The 20,335-nt window shown below is 39.7% G+C and overlaps 1 protein-coding gene across 3 annotated transcripts in view; it reads right to left on the bottom strand.

Annotated features, from left to right (window-relative positions):
* rassf4 (Ras association domain family member 4) overlaps window positions 1-4,509 on the bottom strand; it is an 88,773-nt gene extending 84,264 nt beyond the window's left edge. The window contains exons 1-2 of one of the 3 annotated variants that reach the window (XM_031904745.1): window positions 4,270-4,509; window positions 1,366-1,451 (exon numbers count right to left, since the gene is read on the bottom strand). The gene's annotated coding sequence lies outside the window, so the exon portion shown is untranslated. 3 annotated transcript variants of the gene reach the window in all.
* Between the last annotated feature and the right edge of the window lie 15,826 nt (window positions 4,510-20,335).

Below are 20,335 nucleotides of genomic sequence, written 5' to 3'. Positions count from 1 at the left end.
ATGCTGCCTTTCTCACACTATTTATGTCAGGGTTCCCAAACTTTGCACAGTCAGTCACTGGCTGACTACGTATTCAGGGTTAGAACAAGTGGGTGGAGCCATCAACAGCCAATCCATTTTCACCCATTAATTTTCATTGGTTTAAATTTAAACTAATGCCATTATTTAAGTATTAACTCCAAGGTTGTTAAACTTTCCAAAGTTAGTCACTGGGTATTTGCCGTTCAAAGTTAGAAATAGGTGGGTGGAGCCACCAACAGCCAATCACATTTAAAGTGTAGAAGTGAAAATGCTGTCAGTCTCACAATTTTTATGTGAAACTTTGCAAAGTTGATCACTGGGGGACTGCAGTTCAAAATTAGGAACAGAGGGTTGGGCCACTAACAGCCAATCAGATTTCATTCATTGAATTTTATTGGTTTAAATTTAAAATGCTGCCATTATAACAATATTTATGCCAGGGTGCCCACTGTTTGGCACTGGGTGACTTCAACTCGAGGTTAGAAAAAGTGGGCACAATTTACCTATTTACTTTTATTGGTTTAAATTTAAACTGCTGCCGTTCTTTAACTATTAAAGATCCTAAACTTTGCAGAGTTAGTCACTGGGTAAACTGCAGTTCCAGGTTAGAAAAAGTGGAGCCACCAACCGCCAATCAGATGTCACTTGTTGACTTTGAGTGGGGAAATTTAAATTGCTGCCATTCAGACAGTATTAAAACCAGGGTCCCCAAAATTTGCACAGTAGTTTTTATTATATAATGTGGTCCAAGGTTAGAAAAAGTGGGCGGGGCCAACAACAGATCAGATTTTATTTAGTGACTTCACGTTTTTTCAATCCAACATGAAGTTTGCTCTCAAACTTCCCTTTCTGGTTTTGTTTTGCGACCATTGAAATTTTCAGCTCAGTGGACAGATGACACCGGCAACAAACAGAATCACCAGTGGAAAGGCCTACGTATTGTGTTGGTTTTCCAAAGCCTGGTTTTTCCTCCTGCAGGCAACATTGTGCGGCTTCAGAAAACTGAAGCAATGCGCAGACCTTTTCACCAGCGCTTCCCTTTGTTGCCAGTGGAAAGGCATTTCAGAGAGACATGTCGCCTGTGGGAGAAGAGATTTATCGAAGGCAACTAATCTCTCAGTGGGTGATTACTTAAAATGCTCAAAATCACCATATATTATTTGTGGTAGAAATCTCCTGGGCCAACGGATGCTCTTAGGCTCACGTATCCAACCCCTCCCATGTCCGAGTGATGAATTCTGAGAATTAAATCCTTGAAGGGTTGTGCACAAATTCTCTGGAAAACAGAGGGACTTCAAATCCCAGGATCCGTCACTTTACAATAGAAAGTGTAGAAGGGCTTACCTGACACTGAGGGGGTGAGGAAATGATTTGTATGAGTCAGGAATAGATTCTCATGGTTTCCTTGCAATACATGGAATCAGGTATCTCTGTGTAAAAAATAAAAGTGTATTTATATTTGGAACTTCACATGCCGTTTATGCAAGTTTACTTGAGCCCAACTGAATGAACACATGTCAAGGTGAATAATTTCATGAAATTTTGTTGCAATGCTAGAATTAAATCATGATTCATTTTACTGAAAATCAAAAGATAATACTGATACCTACTAATATAAACTTGACCTGGTGTTCTGTCTGCTGGTTCTGGGCTGGCCTGGACAGGACAACCCTATTTGTGAGCCTAAGGGCGCTGCCAAATGGTTCTTACGAGTCACAGATAGACTGTCATGCTTGCCAAGTTATATTTAGTTCTAGAAATGAGAGTGTTTATGCACCTTTGTTATATACTGTATGCTTGGCAAGCTTTTCACTTTACCACCAACCAGCATTAGCGCAATTAACTGTGGATGCACTAAATCCTGGATTTGGTGTAGGATTAGGCTAAAGCTAAGCCTTTTTTCTGCAAGATTTAAATTTAGCCAAATCCAAGTAACTGGTCAAACCGACTTTAAACCACTTGACAGTGGAAAGTGCTATTTTTTTCTGTGCATATTTCCCTCCTAGGTATTTAGCTATTTTGCATATGAAATTAGGATTCTGATTCAGTTTGTTATTTAGCCAAATCTGTTGCAGAAAATTTGGTATTAAGCCAAAAAAAAATACCAATTTGGCGCATCTCTAAAATTAACCAATACTACGTCTAGAACATATCCATAAAACTAACTGTGGTCATTGTAACAGTATTATTAAGAGCAACGTAGTTGTGCACTAGCTGAGCAATAAAAATGTGTTTGTATGAACATAAATAAAGTAATTTCAAACTACGTACAAATGGAAATATATCCATAACAAAAACTCTTTAGCTAGGAATTTTTTTTTTATAATGATTTCTCAGTTAAAGAGGTAACCTTCATAATAAAATTCATTTATCACTTTTATGTGCTAAAAGAAACATTTTTGCAATATATATGCATTAATGAAAATAAAGGGTTTAATAGATATTCACCTTGCTAATTTACAGTTAACCTCAATAAGCATTTCTGAAGCCTGCTGCAAAGCAGGGGACAGCCGACACCATTTCTCATTCCTTCTCAATGTGGCTAATATCACTTGCAGGTTGGTCACAGCCAAGTTCAAGCACTGATGCGGTCCAATGATTGAAGAGGAGCAGGGACTTGTGCATCAGTGCTTGAAGCTGGCTGTGCCCAACCTGCAGGTGACACTGGCACACTTAGGAGGAATGATAAACAATATCAGGAATCTGATATGCTTAGTGAGGTAAATATCTCCTAAACACTTTATTTTCAATATTGCAAAAATGTATCTTTTAACTCATAAAGCCTTATAAGAATGTTGTTATGAAGATGAACTACCATTTAGAGATTGCAAATTCTTACAAACACAGTCCCCTTAGAGAGTAAAGGGTACTTGTCAAAACTTTTTACCCCCACGAGTGGTGCAGGTTGACAGATCCCACACTCCAGATGGGGGAAACAATACTGTTTTTTTTTGAAGAAAATGCCCCTAGCAAGTGTTTGCTCACATCTCTGGGGGTGAAAACATTGTTGGATGGAATTCCTTGTTTAAAGGCCAACTACTGCTTCAAAATCCCCCCCCCCCTCCCCCCAATGGAGCAAGGATACCAAACAAATGTCTGTGTTCTAGACCAAATTGGCCTGATTCGATGGAGGCAATGGGGACCATATCAAGGTGTGAAAGTCAAACTAGCTCCATACAATTATGTTATGGTTGAGCATGGTTTAATTAAGACTGCATTACTACCTGGGAATTACCTTGATTTGCATCACTGTCTGGATTCCCTATATATAAAAATTATCTTTCTAAATTTATGTATAATGCCTCAACCAATTAATACATCTCCTCTTTCTCAATTAACACACCATCTCTTTCTTAGTTACAGGTATAGAATCTGTTCTGTAAAATACTTGGGACCTGTGTTTTCTGGATACAGGATCTTTCTTTAATTTGGAGCACCATCACTCAATTAAATGGACATTTAAACTCAACAGGATTGTTTTACTACTAATATAGATTTATACAGCTTAGGTAGGACTTATATTATTACAGGAAAAAAGGAAATCATTTTCAAAAATTTAAATAATTTGCTTAAAATAGAAATATGGTCCCAGATATTTTATCTCCATCAATTCATATGCTAACTCTATGTCACCCAGTTCATACATAACCTTTCCCTAACTTGTAGCAGCAACATCCTTACTTTTTCCTTTATTTCCCATGATATCACTCTCTCTATTCCCAGTTCATTTACTAATTCTCCCTTTTCCCTATTTTCTATGTTAATAGGTTGATTACTGTTCAGACAGGCTGACCTGGGCACAGGCATGCACAAAAAGAGTGTTATATATAAGAAACAAAAGGGAGATGTGAGATTCTGCAATACACATTTGCCTTGCTCCTGCCTCCCCCACCATTCTCTATAATTTATGCATTCAGTCTGCCCTTTAGTCCTGCCTAAACCCTCTCCCCTGCTCGGTTTCCACTCTCAGCTATTGTGCTCCACATATAGAATATTGTGCTTGCTGGATTTTGAAATCCAACAACAGAAGAATCAAAATTTTCTTATTTTGCTAAAATACTAAGGGAAAGCAAGACAATGCAACACAAAGGGCATGAAAAGAGTTAAAGGAGAAAAAATATATCATTTATATCATTTATACTGATGGGGGAGATTGCAGTAACGAACTTGGTGCCTGGCGAATGTGTTAAGAGAACATACTGTCACATTACACAACTGGCCGAATGTTGCCTGTAAGTAAAAGAATACCTGCTTCTGCTGCCTGTACAAGCTGTCACTTGATCGCTCTGTAAATCCTGTTATAGGCTTTCTTTCTCCTGCTTCACCCCCTTCTTCCTGCTTCTCCGTGATCAAAAGCAGTTTGGAGGAGTAGCTAAGAGTGGGAGTGTCCTCAGTATCCCAAAGCCTGGAGAGGCATCCTCCATTCTTTCTGGTTTCCTTGGAGACGACATGAGGCCTGTAGACACTATTGAACCTGTTGTAAATTAATTTAGGTCCCCTGTAATTAAAACACAATCCTCTGTATCAGCTGGGTTGCTCCAATTCAGTCATTACTTGTTCTAATTTTCTTGACACAAGCTTCTGCGGAGTTATGTAATTTTTTGAATTTTATATATTTGTATGTATGAATTTTAGAAGTGTTTTGTTTTATTTGCAAAACGTATAGGGTTATGTAATAAAAGGTGCAAAGTTAGCTACAGCTCTTAATTATGTATAGCATGTAGAATTTTTTGATCCCCTGACCTCTCATTTATTGCTATGAGTTACTACGCTAGGCAGACTTTGGCATTTCATTACATATGGGTGCTTATCGTATTCCCTAACTCCCCTAACTTTAGAATTAGTATTTTTTCTTTTCTCCAAACCTAGTGGGCCTGAGTGATTCTCAGCAGTGTCAGACTTGCGTACTATGGTCCAACGGAAGCTCCAAGTCAATGGCTCATCACCCGTTGTCAACCTACCACCACCCTCCTGTACTTCTCTTTTCCCTGCTGCTGATTACCATCCAAAGCCATCCATCTCCACTGCATGCCCTGTCTCAATACACTATAATATAGTTCTGTCCAACTTCTGCTGTGCCGAGGGCTGGAAATTCTCTAGCATACATGGTGGAGGGCCGCTAATGGAAGCCAGTTTTGACCACTCCCCTTTTTAACCACACCAATTTTATCACAATGGTGGTAGTGCAGCAGAAACCCAAATGCTTGGTCCTCAATGCAGGGATATCAACCATCATTGATATGTGAAAGAATTATATTATGTCATATTAAGACATATGCCTTACTGTAAATCCATATGCCTCCTCCACCTCCCCTGTGGATAGCACAGCAACCCCCAGCACATAATAACACATCTTAGGGACCATTTAATGGCTATTTCCAACTGCTAACAAACTCCCAGAACAAACCCCTGCCAGGTTCACCTCCGACAGGCAGCATAGGTCAGGCAGAGTATAGCACACATAGGCAGCACTCTGCCTAACCTATGCTGCCTGTGTATGCCATACTCTACCTGCACTTATCTGCCTGTATGTGCCATGCTCTGCCTGCCCTACCCTGCCTGTGTGTGTGCCATACCCTCCCTGCCCTATGCTGCCTATGTGCCATACTCTGCCTACCTTATGCTGCCTCTTTGTGCCATACACACAGGCAGCATAGGTCAGGCAGTACATACAATGTCTGAGGTGTGAACAGGTAAACAATGTGGGGTGATTACAGCCTGACTGTTTCTGTAACGGTATAGCAGCGACAGGTGTGCAGCTTTAACAAGTGTGAACAATGCAGGGAATTACATTTTTAAAAAACAATACAGGGGGATTACAGCCTGAATCTGAGGTGAGAACCATGCAGGGGGCCAGTTAATCTCAGTACTGATACCATTTAAAGCTTACATAAAGGTAAATCATCCAAGCAGCTAGAACGGTGGGGGGCCACACAGAGGGGGTTCGCGGGCCGCCAGTTGGACAGCACTGCACTATATTGCCGGGCAGTGAGTCACAACAGGACTAAAGCTACCAGGTTTTCTTCTAATGCTCTGTTGAACCTGTCTGCCAGTTCTTCTCAGGGTCTGAACTAGGCATTAGCAACAGAGGTATCTGCATAGGGCACAACCATAGGGAATAATTGACCCCTTATTGTAAGAAAAAAGGATATTAAATATTACTGAGGAGTTACATGTCCATATAAAAGCATGAAGCCTAACTGACGTCAAATATCCTCATTTTTTAAACAGGGGGTGCATTATTTATTTTAATACACACGTTTCAGTGAGTGATGTGACACACTGAAGCACCGATTATACTGATGTAACCCTTTCTTGACACATTCACTTAATATTGCACTGTATGGCAGGAGATATGTGTTCTCAAAGTGATATTGATACTGGGAACTGGGAACAGCGCAGTGCCTCCACCTAGTGGACACTGAGGAACACACCTCTAGGGGATTTCCACTAGGAAATAATAACACACGGTTTGTAGCAAAGATAAACTTTATATAACTTTTGGACATAAACAGTAGAACAGCTTTGGGGTGACTGATAATCCTTTCCTGAGGAAACTTGGGAGGGCTATTCACACTGGCACAGTTTCTGTACTTGCCCAGCCCACTTTGGTTTCGGATAGACCCCCAACCCTTAAATCAGTTCAGCCCCTTCCCCAAGAGCTCTTTAGTCCCCCCAGGTAGCGCTACCTGCCCCAGAGTACCTTCCCTGTTGAAAGGGGTGGCTGCTCCCACGTAGCAGGCAAATGCAATACCTGTTCCTCCAGGGGACACACACACAGAGTTCCACAGAGGATTTATTACACCTTGGCAGCCCAGCAGACTTTGATTCCTTTTAGTTTGAACTCACACAGTTTATGCTGGCTGCTCAGTCTGGGACTCTTCCTCTGCACTGGCAAACAACAGCAGGGGCTCCCTTTATAAAGTGCTGGGCCCGCCCCTAGATTTTTGGCTCCAAAACTTAGGCACACCTCTCCCAGATGTGCACTGGGGCAGCCAGCCAACCGGATCCCTCCCCAGGCTGTAGCTAGGCTGGATGAGATCACAGACTGAGAAACAGGGGACAGGGTTCTCTGATCCCCTACATTCTCCCCTTGGACAAACCGGCAACGGCCTCGCTTGCCGTACCTCCTTACACTCAGAAACAGTACAACACTCAACGCTTCACAGTGGTCTCCCTTTGACTCAACCCCTCGTTTCCTTCAGGGGAGTCACTTTCAGATATGGAAGGCTCATAGTAGGACTTCTGTACTGTTGGGCCTTTGTAAGTCTTACAGTTCCGGGCCTGATGACCCATCACATGGCACTTGTAACATTTCCCTGGAAATCTCTTACACCGCCGGCGTACTTTACACGGTGCAGACTGGACCTCACCCTCATCAGGAACAGGGCAGTTTGGCTGTATATGGCCTATCCTGCCACACTGGTAGCACTTTGGAGGTTTCCTCGTCTCAGTTGGGGTTTTGGCTCTCTCAGACAGTTGAGCTTTAAACTCTTCCAACTCTTTGCGAAGTCTCTTATTTTTCCTCCAGCAGCTTTGCATAAGCAGGGGACTTCTCTGCATGCCCTTGGGTGGAACTCCTCTTCACCCTCACATAGGCATCAGCCTCCTCCCGCAGAACTCTCTCCATCAGAACATAGCCAGGAGTTAGTGTATCCTGGTAGTAAGCTCAAATTGGCAACAGGGTCACTATTTAAAATCCCTCTCCTCATTTGGCGAATCCTCAGGGAATCCATTTCAGAGCTTTGGATTACCCCACAACTCACCACCAGTCTCAGGCCTTGCTCCACCCGCACCAGATAGGCAGACAGGGCTTCCTTCTCTTTCTGGAAGGTAGAGTGGAAGTTGTGGAGCATCTCTGTAGTACTTGCTACAGGGCCAAACGTCACCTCTAGGACTTCTATCAGGTCGCCTGAAGTAGCATCAGGATGACTAACTAGGTAGGATTTTACCACATCCACAGCAGGGCAGCGAAGGCTCTCAAGGATCTTCCTCCTTATGGTTGCCTCAGGGCCGGCCCAATCTCTCACGGACACCACAGTGGAGTCTCTCCAACTCTCAAAGGACTCCTCACCCGAGGGTACCGGATCTGCACCTGAAAACACTTTAAGTCTTTTAAAATTACCATTCCAAGCCAGCTGAGTCAGTTGGTCAGTCAGTAGTCCCAGCGCACTCACAATCTCAGGGGTATCCAGCTGGCCTCCCGAGCTAGGCCGACTCCCCTTGGAGACCACGCTCTCACTGGATGGACTTTGCTTTACTTGATTCTGTTCAGCTGGCAAATCAGACAGTCTCCTACTGGCCCGCCCCTAGATTTTTGGCTCCAAAACTTAGGCACACCTCTCCCAGATGTGCACTGGGGCAGCCAGCCAACCGGATCCCTCCCCAGGCTGTAGCTAGGCTGGATGAGATCACAGACTGAGAAACAGGGGGCAGGGTTCTCTGATCCCCTACACTGACAACATAATTTACAGGATATTTGTGGCTCTTGTGTATTATATTCTTATAAATGGCTTTTGCTGGTGATCATGGCATTTAACTTAAAGGGGTAAGCATTTGCCAACAATCAAACCCTCACCAAACAAGGGCTAAGATTGTCTGTTAGGTAGCCTCTATGCACACTATCAACTTACAGGAGGCTTTATTTGGTAGTAAATTTTCAACCAAAACTTTCCATCAAGTCAGGAATTAAAAAATAACTACCTGGTTTGGGGGCACTGAGAACAACAACATTGGCTCACAAACCACTGGTAGGGGATCACTGAACTACTGCCTTACTTGCTACACTGAAAAGTCACACCCCCATCCTCCCAGTCACCCACTCGCCATCTGCAACCTAAAGTTGGAGTTTATCTTTAAATTAACTTTTAGCATGATGTAGGCAGTGGTATTCTGAGACAATTTGGTCATTTGGTCTTCATTTTTTATTATTTTTGGCTTTTGAATTATTTAGTATTTTATGCAGCAGCTCTCCAGAAATATCAGCAGCTATTAACCATTCTAAAGCATACTAACAGTTAACTTAAAGGTAAACTACCCATTTAACAGAAGACCGGCTGTGCTAAAAGAAACACAAGTACGCAAAGGGACACAGGAGAGGAACAGAAAAAAGGAGATAGACAGTGGAGAATGGGGGAAGAGACACTTGAGAAGAAATGTGGTGGTGCGTACATAGGAAAAAGAAACAAGGTAAGAGGAGGGTGATTATCCACTGGGAGAAAAACAAAATGTAGGCAAGGGCAAAACCTTTCTGGGGAGAGGAACGGAATAATGGGAAGGGTCTAATTCCACGGTCTTGGCCGAACTGAATCAGAATCCTAAAAATCGCATGACTTTTTGTCATGTTAATACGGAAGTGGAAAAATTTTAGTGGACATTTAACCCTTTCGAAATCCTAACTAGCACATGCTAATTTGGATTCGGATTTGGTATTCAGCCGAATCCCATACAGTGGATTTGGGGGTTCGGGTGAACCCGAAAAACTGGATTCGGTGCATCCCTACCAGAAAGCTTCCCTATATAGCAATTCTTTTAGTCTTTTAATTCCCTCCTCTCAGTTGCAACTAAACTGACTCCATAATTTGAAACTTTAGTTGATTCACTCTATGTCCACACTCAATGAAATGGCAGAAACCATGTTTTACCCCAGTGGGGTTTGCGGAGGGAGGTAAAAAAATGGTGGACTACACAGAGTTACCGCGCAGAACTCAAATCACGAAAGGTAAAAGTTCCAACGTGATGCAACTGACTACTCCACTGGTGCGGTATACACATGGGCAGTGGAACAGAGCGACCAGAGAGGGATAAAGTGTAGGAGAGGTCTGACATGTTGATCACCAGGTGCGCATAAGGGGCATTTGTCATCTGAAGCTTTGGATTTCCAGGACTCTTTGCTTTCTTTTTTAATTGGGACCGCAGGACACACAGGCCCTGGATTCAGAAGAACGAAGTGAGGGGGGAGCAAACATCATAAGAAACAAAGGGAAAAAGCAAGTGAAGTGACATTGGGTACGGTAGTGAATATTTCCAGTTTAAACTAACAGATGCAGAAATACAGGTATTGCAAAAAGGCTTATCTTAAAGCTTGGTGTATAAACCAGATTTTTTTTCAGTTGGATTTGGAACTGTTTAGGACTTTGAGATTAAATGTACAGTTTGCTAATTTGACTGGTAATGTTCCTAAGTATATTATAAATACATTTTGTAGAGATACATTAGGGCTGAAACCTGTGAGTGATTTTATGCCAATATGTGATCATGTGTTTGTTGAAGCTTTTGTGAACATGTAGACAGAGAGGTCAAGCTTTGGAGGAGAAGTACAGTGGCTATAAAAAGTCTACACACCCCTGGTAAAATGTCAGGTTCCTGTGCTGTACAAAAATTAGATAAAGATAAATAATTTCAGAACTTTTTCCACCTTTAAACTGACCTATAAACTGTACCACTCAATTGAAAAACAAACTGAAATCTTTTAGGTGGAGGGAAGAAAACCAAAAAAACTGCAAGGGCAAACAAGGTTTTTAGCTGTATTAAAAGGGGCATAGATTCACAGGAGGAGGGTGTTATTCTTCCCCTTTACAGAGCGCTGGTAAGGCCCCATCTAGAATATGCAGTTCAATTTTGGTCTCCAGTGCTCACGGGACATTATTGAACGGGACATTATTGAATTAGAGAAGGGCAACTAAGCTGATAAAGGGTATGGAAAGTCTCAGTTATGAAGAAAGACTGGCCAAGTTGGGTCTGTTTACACTGGAGAAGAGGCACTTAAGAGGTGACATGATAACTATGTATAAATATATAAGGGGATCATATAATAACTGGGGATGCACCAAACTCACTTTTTTGGGTTCGGCTGAACCCCCGAACCCACCCTAACGGATTCTGCCGAATCCAGAACCAAATCCAAATCCTAATTAGCATATGCCTAATAGGATTGGGAAGGGTTGAAAAAATCCTCCCCCCTAAAATGTAACTCTTTCCGAATGCTAATTAGCATATGCTGATTTATGCTAGGATTCAGATTCGGTTTGACCGGGACCATGGATTTGGCCGAAACTGAATCCATCAAAAAAAGGCTGTATTGGAACCGAATCCGGGATTCGGTGCATCCCTAATAATAACCTCTCTAATGTTTTATTTACCAGTAGGTCCTTCCAACGGACATGAGGGCACCCACTCCATTTAGAAGAAGGGCGGTTCCGTTTAAATATTCGAAGAGGATTTTTTTTTTCCTCTGGACCAACTAGCAGTTAGGCAGGTTATATACAGGCATTATGGTTGAACGTGATGGACATACGTCTTTTTTCAACCTAACTTACTATGTTACTATCTGTTGCCAAATAATTTAACTAAGAATGAATATCAAGCAATTGCTTATAAGAAAGGAAAAAGTGTGGCGGTTATTTGATAAAATCTGACATGGGAACGAATAATGTGTTAAGAGATAATGCAAAGAAAGGTAAAAATGGAACTTTTCCATGCTACAGCTGTAACTGTTTCTCCAATGTGCAACTAAGGGAGGTTCTTTATAACCCCAGAAAAGGTAATGCCATTAAGATTAGCGGAAGATTCGTTCTCATGCTGTACAACGTTTGCAGTGTATGTCATCAAATGCCCATGTGGGCTGGCATACGTTGGGCAGACAATAAGAATGGTTCGTGAACGGATAAGAGAACACAAATTAACTATAAATACGGGTAAAAAGTCAGGCCATAGCGGGCCATTTTATTGAGTGTGGACATAGAGTGAATTAACTAAAGTTTCAAATTATAGAGTTAGCCGAGTTGAAACGGAGAAGAGGGAATAGACTAAAATAATTGCTATATAAGAAAGCTTTCTGGATTTGATTTGATACACTGTTGTATATATGTGTAAAACTGTATTAAAGCACTCAGCCTCTGGCCTTGTGCTTTTAGATGGTCACAAAGCTCCTTTGTGAGTTCTAAAATTTATTTTACTAAAAAACATACCCTCCATTGTTACTTGAGCTTATTCAGTTGGGCTTATGTATGTAGTGCATAAATCTGCGCTACCTCGGGCAACAAATATCCCAAACATATTCTCCCACCAGCAATGAATAAATCATTGGGGAAATCATACACATATCTTCATCACCTGAAGTTTCCTTGTGGCGCAACTTAGTAAAAACTAAGTGAACATTATTGCTGGTGGAAAGCATTTTTGGGAGATTATTTTCCCACGGTAGATTTATTACAGGCGACTAATCTTCTTGTGTGCCATAACCCTAAAATGCTGCTTAATAAATATGTCAGTATATTCCCCTTGTAAGCAAGGAATGTCATTGCAAAACAAAATCTTTTATGGTTTAATAGAAGTATTAGTATTGAGACTGGTAAGAAAAAAAATTGATTTTATGGCACCAACTGAAACTTTAAATAGAAACAAGTAGGCCAATAATGTATGCAAATAACTACTAGACAAGCTAAAACAGAGACAGCGAAATGTATTGCAGCGAGTAGTAAAATAAATTCAAAATTATGTTTTTAATATGTATATATAGTAAAATATAAAGCAGGAAGAGGTGAGAGGGAGGTACCGTATATACTCGAGTATAAGCCGATCCGAATATAAGCCGAGGTACCTAATTTTACCTAAGAAAACTGGAAAAACTTATTGACTTAAGTATAAGCCTAGGCATCCATTTCTTTTAACACACCTGAGCGCAGTATCTATGTGGTCTGCCCAGATATTCCCATAGCATGCTCTCTTCAGCACCAGGCACTTTCATGTAGGCACTGTAAGGTGACATTGCTGATGGCTTAAAGCGATTACATTGCTAAATTGTAAAAATGGTTGTTTTCTAACCAAGCTGTCTGCAGTAAATTGAGAGAATCTTTGAGCAACTACAGTACAATGTTCACTCACAACATGATCTAGTAAACATACTACTATTATTGAGATATTTCAGACAAGTTTAATTCTAGAACAATTTGCTATTAATTATTCTCCTCTGCACAGAACAAACTGATTATGATTTGGATCATAAAGAGATACTGCATGGCCAAGCTACTTTAGGCATTTGCCCACCAAGTTGCTTTAGATAAAGAACCACAAGGCTGCTTTAGTTACTGCATCACCAAGCTATTTTAGTTATTGTTCCAAGTTGACATACAGGTATGGAATCCATTATCTGAAAAAACCATTATTAGCTCCAAATTACGGAAAGGCCATTCCCCATAGAGAATGGTGCATCCCTGTAAATAACCAAATATTGCATTTATGACACTGGAGCGCTGAGAGTCTGAATCACCTGCAATATATACTGTAGTAGTTATTACAAAACAGATCAGGCAGCCAAGTCTTATAGCTAAGGGCACCGATCCATCAGTTATAATTTGATGAGATGCCTTTATTGATCCATATTCCAGACTAGAATAACATTTAAAAACCTGATTATTTTCCCACGGTGCTCTCCTATAGCCGCCACCCGCGGACATTCCCCCTCGTTGCACTACTCCAGCCTCAAACCTGACATGCACGGGAAAGGCACGGCGTGTGTGCGAGCTGGCCAAAGACATTCCTCCTCGATGCACTGCTCCAGCCTCAAAACCTGACACGCACCGAAAAGGCACTGCGTGTGTGCGAGCTGGCCGCGGACATTCCCCCTTGGTGCACTGGTCCAGCCTTAAAGTTGGCACACACACGAAAGGCACGGCATGTGTGCGTGCTGGCGCAGCGGCGCAGGGGGTGAGTGGTGGTTGCGCGCGTACTCCTGAATGCCTGAGCGCTGAATGCACGTCAACGGGGTGAGCGCAGGCCGCATTACCGTATATACTCGAGTATACGCCGAGGGTGCCTTTTTAAGCACATTATTGGTGCTGAAAAACTCGGCTTATACTCGAGTATATATGGTAAGTTGGTAGGTAAAAGCAGGGAAAAGCAGATATATTGAACTGTTATTTTTTGTCTGTCTACACAACTGAAGCACAAGCTATTCAAACTGTACTTTTTAACAGACCCTAATCTGTTAATGTACTGTAACTATATATATATATATGGATGATTCAAGAGGAAATTTAAATGAGACTAGAATATGTAAAGGTTTACAAAGGACAAGGACAGGATGGTATTCATCCCAGTGTACCAAACAAGTTTAGCTCTGCCAAACCTATTCACTTAATTTTTTCATGATCCCTTGCATTGTTGAATTGCTAATGTAGTGCCACTATTTAAAGAGTAATTCTCTTAAAAATTCTATTCTCAGCCTGAAAAACTATAGGCCTGTTAGTCTGACATCAGCAGTAGGAAAGCTTTTAGAAAAGGATAATAATGGATACTTTGAAAACATTGACATTCACATTACTTGTACATCAGTTTGTGCCAGCATGGTTTTATTAGTAATAGTTCTTGCCAGAGTAATTTAATTGCCTTCTATGAGGAGGTGAGCAGGAACCTAAACTCTGGGATAACAGTGGATGTGATCTACTTAGACTTTAACCGCAATATGTAATAAAAGGCACTAAGTTTGCCAAGGAGCAGTAACCCATAGCAATCAATTAGATGATTGCTTTTAAATAGGTGACCAATAAATGCTTTCTGATGATTGGTTGCTATGGGTTATTGCTCTTGATCAAACGTAGTGCCTTTAATTACATGAGCCCCCTAAAAGCTTTTGTTACAGTACCACACAGAAGGATATTGGTTAAATTAAGGAATATTGGCCTGGAACATTTTCTAATTAGAAGGGGTCTGTCCTTGGCCCTTTGCATAAAAAAGGGCATTAACTAGATGGGATGAAAACATAATTTTGCTTTTTTATAGGTTGTTGGTAAAGCACCTTATGTATGCAGTGCAGTTTCAGGCTCCATTTCTTAAGAAGGATACTATTGAGCTGGAGTGCAAAGACCTGTTAGGGATGAAGGATTTACACTATGAGGTTAGACTGCTAAGGTTAAGGTTTTCTCTGGAGAAAAAGTGCTTGTGAGGGGAAGTGATAACTCTTTAAAAGTCACTCCTTTAAGAGTAGCTTGAACAAGCATATTAGCCAAGGCTTTTGTGATCTTTAGATCTACAGGTAGTATAGGTTTGGTATATATAATTTTTAAATGTGAGTATATAGATAGATCATAAATATATGACTATGTGAGTATATGTTCACTGGGCTTCATTATGAGGGGTTGAACTTGATTGACATTTTTCAACTCAACTTAACTATGTAACTATAAAAAGAGATGTTGGGAAATTGCTTGCATGAATATTATTGTCTTATTTTAAAGAAGAAGAAAAGGTATTAACTAAGTAAGCTTTATCAGCCATAAACATTTACAAAAAAAGGTGCACAGTAAGTTTAGTAAGCAAGTGGAAATAGAGGAGGGGCAATAGATGATGCACAACAATTTATGTATATAAGGTATTTTCATTAATTGCTTTAACTGACCTTTTAGGCTACATTTAGATTGCTTTATGTAGGAATGTCCTGCATTATCACTGGCAACAGTGATGCTGTGACTGATGGATAATTCATCTGAAGATTAAAATCATTAATCTGAAGAGTGAAGCCCATATAGTAGCTTTTTCTGTCTGCACCAAGTTCCATGCACGAGTTCCATGAGTCAACCATTATAGTGGACTCTTTGTTTTAAACTCTGATTGATTAACTCATGTGATTATTTTCTTGCTAATACTGATTAATTACTTTTTGTTCTGCTCTGGTGTATGTCAGAATAGAGGACCTGGTATTTTGTTACCATTTCAGAGGAACATTTCTTAGAAAAACAGTTAATTACCAAGAAGTACAAACCACATGACTTAGCAAGACAACTTTGTTGTTGGACAGAAATTCTAGATTTATATTTATACTACTTGCATTCTTAGTTATTAACTTAACTAGATACTGGTTAATGAAAAATTGATCAGTATCATAATAAATAAACAGGTGACATTTCAGCACACATAGGATACATGGATTCAAATCTTGCTCCAAAGGATGGTGGCCATTGCCTTCTTTTCATACTAGTAAAATCAGAAAATACTTCAAGACAATGAATAAAGTTTTTGTACTCTCCAGGGCTTGCTCTTAAAATTGACGCTGTTGTCCATCTTCTCCATCCACCTTCCTTTAAGGGAAACTATATCTTCATGGTAAATCAAGGTACATATTAAACAATCTCAACAAAATGGAATATATATATATATATATATATATCAGTAAATATTGCCCTTTTACATCTTTTACCTTGAGCCACCATTTTGTTATGGTCTGTTAGGCCCCCCAAGTGACTAATCAGAGATCGCTTACCTTGGGCTGGTGCCCCTGTTAGGAGAAAAAAGCACCAGCCCAGGGTACTTGTAGTGAGCGCTTCCTTCTTCCTTATTCTTCTGCCGGCGAAATCCGTGGGCCGGCGTATGAGCAGTAGAGTGAAAAGCGGACTTTCTTGTTTAAGTTTGGCTTTTCACTCTACTGCGCATGCACTCGCAAGCGAATAGGAAGTAGGAAGCGCTCGCTGCTACCCGGGGCTGGTGCTGTTCTCTTCGTACAGGGGCACCAGCCCGGGGTAATAGGTAAGCGATCTAAGTCACTTGGGGGTACCTAACATTTTGGCACCCCCAAGTGACTTAGCTGATTAAAAAATGACTTTTGATTCAAAAATGGTTTATTTGAATGAAGTGGGGTTTACATATAGGCTCTTTTATACAATATATTTTTATATAGGCCTACTTTGTTTGGGGGTATAGTTTTTCTTAAAGGTGAATAGATAAACTGTCCAAATATGTATATATTTTAATAAACCTTTTGATATCATTCACTACTGGGGCTTTGATGTTCACCAAACCTAGAGGAAGTGTGTTTTTTTCCTTCTGAAATTAAGTAATTTGTATTTTTTGTTTAGACTTTAAAACTTTTGTTTAAAGTCAATGTTTTGCCTTATGAAGCCAATATAAAAAGTGGAATGGAACTCAACAATGAAGAAACTTTACATACAGTATACAGAAAGCAAACAAAATGTATCTATATTTTATATTTCATTGTTTTTCCAAAATTGTATGTACTTGATGTCCAGGCAATTTTAGTTTCATTAAAAAACCCAACAAAAAGTCTAAATACTAAATTAAATCCTGTTTTACTACATATATAACAGACTTTTTTTCACAATTGGGACTTTATAGCAAAGATTCACATATGTTACCAAGAAGGCAAACTGAGCAACACATATTTTCATGGCCACAACCTGTTTTGAATTAGGAGCTGAAACTGTTTATTTGCTCTTCTAGTGCAGAGAGTGCAGTTAGCAATGTGGCCCTCCTGGAACCCCTCTGATGCTTGAAATGTAAGTGCTTTCAATATACAAAATCCAAGCTGTTTTGTGGAATTATCCCGTAAAAAATGCTATACTCTTGCAAATATTATCTTTCAAAGAACTATTCTTATCCTTAACACAGGCTAAATCAATAGGACTTTATTATGTGTTTTGCTTTAACAAATATAAATGTTCTTTATGTCTTTAACCATTCTCTACAGTGAGTCACTTTCCTTACAATTTGCTGCTTGTGGCACAGGTTAAAGAGTATTATACAGAATCCAAATTATTATCTGGTATTCCTTTTACAGCCTAAAGAACTAGAAAGACATGATCAAGTGAAAAGTGATGTATTTCACTGTTCTGTACTGTTAAGTACAAAACAAATACAAAACTTCTTTTCAATTCATTTTTAAACACTATAACCCTAGCTATTTATTGGGTCTTTGTTAAGCACAGGTGTCTAATTCTCCTTACTGGAACTTTTTACAATGATGGATGTCAATAAATCTAATTTCTTTCAGTTGTTCTTAGCTTACTTTAAGATTAAAATTAAATGTTCCAGGTCTAAGTCAACTTATACTCCTGCGCACGATCCTGGGGGTGGGGCAGGGAGACAGTAAAGTGTGCTGACCTCTGGCCGCTCTGCACAGAACTCCAGCCCAGCAGACATACAGTACATAGAAACTGTTGAGCATGGTACAGTTTATTTTTAACCTTTAACTGTTGTCTAATATAAATGAATATAAAGAATGAATTTCGGTTTTAAAATATTAAATAGTCATAAGAATTTCCCCTGTAAAGGGTAAAGTCTAACTTTTCACCCTTTGATAAATTTGTTAAAAATCCATCCGCGCAAACAGAAAGCACCTCTGAATATTGTATTTATTTATAGGTTGACATTTATTTCAGTTAATGTGTTTATGAATACAGTCCTATTATGTGGCCCATACTTATTGTTGCTGTTTTATGTCCATTTATTGGCAGGTATTCTATTTTTACATTAATAATAATTATTATTGTCAGGTATTATTCTTGTATATTGATATAAAATCCTTAATAGTAGGAGTGCATCAGCATTTATCACACCTGTGCTGTGCAGAAAAAAAATATATTCTCCAGAATTCCCTTTCTTAAAGCCTTCCTCTCAGTGGAACATCATGGGAGAAAGTAGAAAGAACTATGAAGTATAACATATAATTGCATAAACATAAGCCACAAAAAAGTGTTTTTCACTTTAAGACATGCTTTTTGTTTTTTTTCCTTAAAGGACATGTAAACCCCACACACAAAAATGTAATCAGTGAACAGCCTCTTTGTAATCCTTCAATACCTACCACACTGGTTGTCCTGAGGTTAATACAGGTATCGGACCCCTTATCCGGAAACCCATTATCCAGAAAGCTCCGAATTACAGAAAGCCTGTCTCCCATAGACTCCATTATAATCAAATAATTAGGATTTTTAAAATTGAATTCCTTTTTCTCTGTAATAATAAAACAGTACCTTGTATTTGATCCCAACTAAGATATAATTAATCCTTATTGGATGCAAAACAATCCTATTGGATATAATTAATGTTTTATTGGTTTTTTAGTAGACTTAAGGTATGAAGATCCAAATTACGGAAAGACCCCTTACCTGGAATACCCTTGGTCCCGAGCATTCTGGATAACGGGTCCTATACCTGTAGTAAGGCTGCAACATCCCCTTAATCACTTAGATTTCCTTCTCCTCCTGTAACCCACTTAGCCCCTGCCCTCAGGAATTTGCTTTGGCTGTTTGGCTTGTGGGCATGCTCAGTTGTTCTAAGCTCAGATTACTAAACACGCCCCCAGTCCCCAGGCATTGCTGGTTCCCATAGAAATTCAGCTCTAGTTGTCTGCTTCATTTTTTTTCTCCCAACCAACTCTCCTGAGCTCAGCTCAACAAAGCAGAACTTTTATCAGACAGTTGTGCCTGTGTGAGCCTGTATTCTTGATTAAATGTATGCTGAATAAGGGTCTGTGTGTGTATGCTGTTTGTAGATTTAAACGTATCCAATTATCAGAGGAAAAATGGCCACCGGGTGAAAGCTGCTATTTGTTTTATGAAAATGTGATGGTGCTGGCAAGCGGAGGGGATATATGCAGTACAAATTATGCCATTTGGGTGGGGGAGACATGCCCAACTGAAATACATTGTAGGCAAATGTAGGCTTTACATGTCCTTTAACATGAAACTGGTTAATGCCAAAATTGTATTCATCTTTTGAAAACATCTTTAATTAATCTTATTGTTTTGAAAACCTGCCACCTAGAAGTCACACAGGAGCTTCTGTCTCGTCTGCAGCCCTTGTCCCTAGAGTGTTCAAACTATTCTATAGATAACCCTTTGCCCCATATTGATCCATCATTTTCTCCAAGGCCTTTCACATCATCAATTACCTTCTTTTAGTGCTACTATGTAAACTAAAGAGACCCTCTACAGATCCTTTATGCTTTATCTCAAGTCATTGCTTACACAATCACTCAACCTATGCTTTTTATTTCCCTTTCCTAATTTACTTATAAATTGTTATAATTAAAGTCAGTGTTAGAATGATATAAAAAAGAATAACTAGTAAGCAATAACTACTAATCAAATATTACTAAACAATATGCTGATTATTGTGTTATGTGTAGTTCCTCTCAAAACATTTTGGGCTTGTCCCTTAATTTTTTGTGTTCAGTTTATGACACAGTATCATTTTAACTTTTGACAATATAATTACATTTGTGACATTTCGCTTTAGGCAAACCAACATCAGACTGTTTAAAGTGTTTGATATTCAGAACCAGTTGCTCAGTAACCAGTTTAGTCTTATGTCCAGCAATATTATGATTATGCTAGTAAAAATGTCAAAATCGATACAAATTAGTGGGAATTGCAGGGCATAAGCATATGAGCATTTGGGGTGGTAACTAAATCTCTTTGTATTAATGGTTAATAATTACCATCAGTGGATTTGGGTTGTGGCATTGCTTTATATTCTAATGATGCAGTCTTTCCTGGGAAAAAATATATTAACAAACTTA

This window comes from Xenopus tropicalis, chromosome 7, assembly GCF_000004195.4.
Source record: "Xenopus tropicalis strain Nigerian chromosome 7, UCB_Xtro_10.0, whole genome shotgun sequence".
NCBI classification, from domain to species: domain Eukaryota; kingdom Metazoa; phylum Chordata; class Amphibia; order Anura; family Pipidae; genus Xenopus; species Xenopus tropicalis.
The sequence above is the reverse complement of the archived record's forward strand: the minus strand, read 5'-3'. Positions and strand labels throughout refer to the sequence as shown.